This window comes from Arvicanthis niloticus, chromosome 16 (genome assembly GCF_011762505.2).
Source record: "Arvicanthis niloticus isolate mArvNil1 chromosome 16, mArvNil1.pat.X, whole genome shotgun sequence".
Classification (NCBI taxonomy): Eukaryota; Metazoa; Chordata; class Mammalia; order Rodentia; family Muridae; genus Arvicanthis; species Arvicanthis niloticus.
The window spans coordinates 5,778,534-5,783,800 of NC_047673.1; positions in this window are offsets into that span (position 1 = coordinate 5,778,534).

A 5,267-nucleotide genomic window follows, 5' to 3' on the forward strand; every position below is an offset into this window, starting at 1 on the left:
TACCCGGGAGGAGCTGCATGTGCCCACCCTGTCTTCAAAGCCTCGGGAGTATACCCACTTTAATAACTCCCAGGAGGAAAGCAACACAAAGGGAAAAGGCACAGACCGGAGGGCCAAAAGCCGGCCTTGCTGTGGGCCGGCAGTGATGGGAGGACAGAGGAACTCAGAGCTGGCTCAGCCACTTGACCGGACGCGGCTGTGCCAGGCAGCGCAGCCGGAAGCAGGAGGCGAGGACAGTGAGCCAAGAGCTTAATGTCTTCAGAAAATGGCCCAGGCGGGAGGAAGGAGAATGTCTGCTCTAAGAGCAGTAAACAAAACCCTGGCCACGGGCCAGCGAGCTGCTGCAGGCACGAACCGAACAACCCTGAGCTTATCCTCGAAAGTCCAGGAGCATCCATGTGGCTGCCCTCGTGGGTCTGGAGAAGACGCGGCAGTGACCCTGCACTTGCCCAGCAGGTCCAGACTCTCTGCCTAGGCCTGGCTGAGCGGGCAGAGCAGGAGACAGAGAGCCAGTGATGGATGGCTTGGGCAAAGCTGACCCAAGGACCAGTGGTGGAGGAGGAAAAAAAAAAAGCCCTGGATTTCACCCAGGAACCATATGTGGCAAGCCTGAAGCTGGGTGCTTACCCATGGGATGGTTCTGTCCCCAGTGACATCATGAACAGAGACTTCTGAAGTTTTCTCCTTCCTGGGAGCAAAAGGGCTAAGTTTATTCTTATACAAACAAGAGGTTCATGAAGATTGAGCAACCGCATCAGCCACTTAGTCTCTGCCTGCCAGTGAGGCCGCTCACTCACTCCAGTGCTATGGCTCTGGGCAGGTCTCAGCCTTGCAGCATCAGGCAATTGGGGGGGGGGGGGTTGGGGGGTGGAGAGAAGCTGGCTGGAGGGGGTCACTTCCTCCTGACTTTGGCAAACATGTGTTCAACATTCGCTAGGAAGAAGGTTTCTCCTTCTTCGAACATTACGGACATCTCCAGAAATGTGACAGATGATTAAGCTGGTGATATTTGCATCAGTAGATAACAAGAATGCAGCCTGGTGATTTGAACATTAACAGCGTCGTCAGGACGTGGCTCCATCAGCATCAAGTCCCATTAGCGTGGGTCCAGTTCCTTTGCTCTCAATGTCAACAGAAACCTTTCAGGAGATCTGCAGTAACAGGCAACCACACACGTGGCACCCTGCCATGAAGACCTGCCTGGGTATGCACAGGACATAGGCACCGGGGCTGAAACACAGCAGGTCAGCCCTAGAAGGACCAGTGATACCATTGTTCTTACACTGTCCTTGGATATGCATAAATGAGAGGCAGACAGCTCCTGCCTTCCAGTCTCTGCAGCAGTCAGTGCTGGGTCACCAATGTAACCAAGCCCTTTGTCAAGCAGGGGAGCAGAGGAAGTCAGTCCCCAGGATTCCACGATGCCTGGCCCTCCACTATACAGAATCTAGGTACTACACATGTGCTTTGTTGCAGAACATATTGAATACCCAAAGGTCAAAGTCCGTCTGTGGCCCGCCCTCAGCCACAAAACATACCCACCTCCAAAGAAAACCCCTCAAAGGAAGTGTCTCCTATTTTTCACTACAGGTTGACTTTCCTCCTCCAGCACCCCTCAGCCTCACAGCGTTACAAAGTAGAAAGCAGTCATCACACGGAGGGCAAACCAGTTATGTCTGTGATCGCTTCTCACTGGAACATGGAGGCTCAGACTTGACAGCTTCCGAAGAGCAGTGTGGTAGAGCAGAAACTTGGTCCTTGACCTCCTTCCTGACTCTTTGATTCGTCGAGCATGTCCCAACCACAGGGCCTTGGCACTTCCTGCCCCACTCAATGGTGCTGTTCTTGCTGTCTTGCACACAGCAGACAAGCAAGCGCACTGTGCTCTCCCTGTCCTCTACTCAAGCTGTTGTGTGTGTCTCATGGCCCAGAATGCAGGACCCCAGCTCTGCCCCCCCCTCTCCAATGCCACAGTGACACTGCACAAGGAGGAGGAAGGGGGGGGGGCTCTCTGATGCAGACCAAGCACCCCAACTCACCTTGTTTGCATCAAAGGCAGCCACCATTTGCAGCCAGGGACCCATCACACACTTCCTTTCCTTGTGTCTTTTCAGTGGGAGAGCCTGAAAGGGTACCAGATTCTTGTGAATTTTTACTAACCAAGGTGGTTGTATGAAATGTGTGGCCTCGTAGAAAAGAGAAATGTTGCCAGGCAGTGGTGGCACATGCCTCTAATCCCAGCACTAGGGAGGCAGAGGCAAATGGACATCTGAGTTCAAGGAATCAAACTGGTCTACAGAGTGAGTTTCAGGACAGTCAGGGATACACAGAGAAACCCTGTGTTGAGAAAAGAAGAAGAAAAAAGAAAGAGGAGGAGAAGGAAGAGGGAGGTGGGAGAGATGTCCCAGGGCATAAGATCATGCAGTTTTAATGAGACAAGCCACACAAGTCTATCCAGCTGTAACTGTGCCAGGATCGTTGTTTTTATTTTGCCTTTTCTGTTATATGTAGTCAAGTGTGTTTCCCACACATGTAAGATACCCAGTGGGTCACTGGGACTCAGTGATGTTTACTTAGGACAGCTCAGGGCTTTATTCCCTGAGTGAGGTCATGCTTTTCCGAAGCCAACAGATGAGATACATGCTTATGCAAGTATGTGTGGAGGTGTGGCTCAGTTGCTAGACTGTTTATAGCAAGAAGGAAGGCAGCCTAGGCTCCACCCTCAGCACAGCAGAAATGTGGGTGGAGTCTGAAGCCAGCATGTGCTACTGTAGACCCTATATCAAAATATAGAAGGAAGGAGGAGGGAAAATCTATTGTATGTATGAGTGTTGCAGCGGAACACAAAGCAGCTGAGTCAAAACCCATGTGTCACAGACCGTGCTCCATCCAGGATGCCAGTGAGGAAGAGCTGGAGTGTTTTAAGTTCTGAGCCCCTGGCTCACTAGAACATTGGACAGGCTGAACCTCTCATTACCCTGGTTTTTGAATTGTCAGTATGAGATGGTAGTGGGTGGCAGTGTCTCTGGCACAGTGACCATGTGACAGGGACACGGTGTTGCCAGCTGCTGCATGCACCATCCCTTCTCCCTCAAGGGCTTTCACACACAAACCTGGAAGATGGAGACGGCATGGCGGAACCGATGTTGATGGTGAGTCATGAGCTCTGCATTGAAGACCATCAGCAATGTGGACATTAAAATCGTCTGCCAGGTAACAGCCTGGCTTTCCTCCTCTGGGCACACAGTATGGCTGCTTTCCACTGCCTTGGAAGCTGTCTCCATGAGCTCAACATTGGCCAATGAAAACCAAGCAGAAATGACAGGGGTCCCTTCCCAGGGTAAATCGTGAGGCATGGCAGTCAATTTATCACAATTCTCATTCACTGCAGGGACCATGTAGCTAATAATGGTGTCTTCTTTCCACATAGGATTCTGGGAACACTGTGAAGCAGAACTTTCTCCCATGGGTAAGTTAAGCTTCTGGGATGAGGGGTTGCACACTACAGCCTTTTTTGCCTATCCTGACTCACTTCTGAGTAGTTTTCAACACACTAGGGTGGTGTGTAGTTGTTAAATTTTTATGCAAAGCACAGAGTTGTAAAGGGATTCAAATCTGGTGATATTACCATAAAAAGCTACTTTACTACCACTGGGCCTTGGGGTGAGAGGGGAAGGTTGAACCTGAAGACGGGAAAGGGAGAGGTTATATTGTATCAGTTTAACCCAATCACTTCATTCAGTGTAAAATTAGGGCTAGGTACTACATGTAGTTTAGTGGCAGAAACTTCAGCTAGCATGTGTCAGATCCTGGGTTAGAGTACCAGTACTACCTAAATGAAAGACAAATTGAATTAGTTAAAACAAATAAATAATAAAAATGATGTCTCCCAAGTTCTTGAGGACAGAGCATGTGCCTGTGCCCCAGGGAATCTGACTCCAGTCTGTTCTCTAATGTGAATGAATACAGAGTTTCCTGCGGAAGGGTTTGTTTGGATTTTAGTAACTCACTGCAAGAGGTACATAGAGCCAAGGGGATATACACAGATACAAAGTCACTTCCAACAGGGGCAAAAACTGCCTTTGATAAAAGTCAACAAGCATCATTTCAGTATCTTCTGCTCCTAAGTTGCATCTCAGGTATGATGGTTACACTGTGTCTTCATGTGTCTGGAGGGAACGTACTGACCTGGGCAGTTGCTGTTAGGAATGGCCTTAGGCAAATTACTTTCACACACACACACACACACACACACACACACACACACACACCACATACATACACACATACACATTCCAGACTTTTCATCCATAAAACAGAAAGTCTGGTGAGCCAAGAAGTAATCAATGAAACAGAACAATACTCAGCCTACCACAAGGTCTCAATATTTTCTCTTTTAACGTTTTTGTTAACTTGAATGTAGAAACACGTGGGAGATGGGCCTCTGAGTATCTCTGTGGGGGATAATCTTGATTAAGTTAATAGAGGTCAGAAGAATGGGTGGCACAATTCCCTGGCTAGTATCTTGGACTGTATTGATAGGAGAAAGTGGAGCTTGCAAGATGGCTGAGTAAAAGGTACCTGTTAGCAAGTCTGGTAAACTGAGTTCTATTTCTGGGACCTACAAAGTGGAAGGAGAAAACTTGACTCCCAGAAGTGGTCTATGGCATATGGGGAAGTGCAAGCACATACGTACACATGCACACACGTGTGCATGCACACACACACATACACACACACACTTCAAAAAAAAGCAAACAAACAATAAACAAAATGAGTGCGGGGGGGGAGAGCATAAGCCAGCTGTGCCATGACCTGTTGCTTCAAGTTCTTGCTCTGACCTTCTTCCTGCCACAGCAGACCCAACCCTGTACATGTGAGGCAAAATAAACACTCCCCCCCCCTTAAGTTGCTTTTGTCAGAAACTGAGTTTTATGACAGAGAGCCATTTTCAGTTTATAATAAAATCAAAATCAAAATCAAAAGGCATCCAAGTGGGCCCAGGAGTGGTGGTGTGTCTCTTTAATCCCGGCACTTAAGAGGCAAAGGCAGGTGGGTGGACCTCTATGAGTCTGAGGGCAGCCTGGTCTACATAGTGTGTTCCAGGAAACCCAGGGCTATGTAGAGAGAAATGCTGTCTTAAAACCCAAACCAAAACAACCAAAAACCAAAAACTCCACAGTGCTTGTTAATGCCAGACATCCAGGATGAGACTTGTTTTAAGTTAAACTGGTTATCTGCGCAGAAAAATATCCTCCAATCGGTAC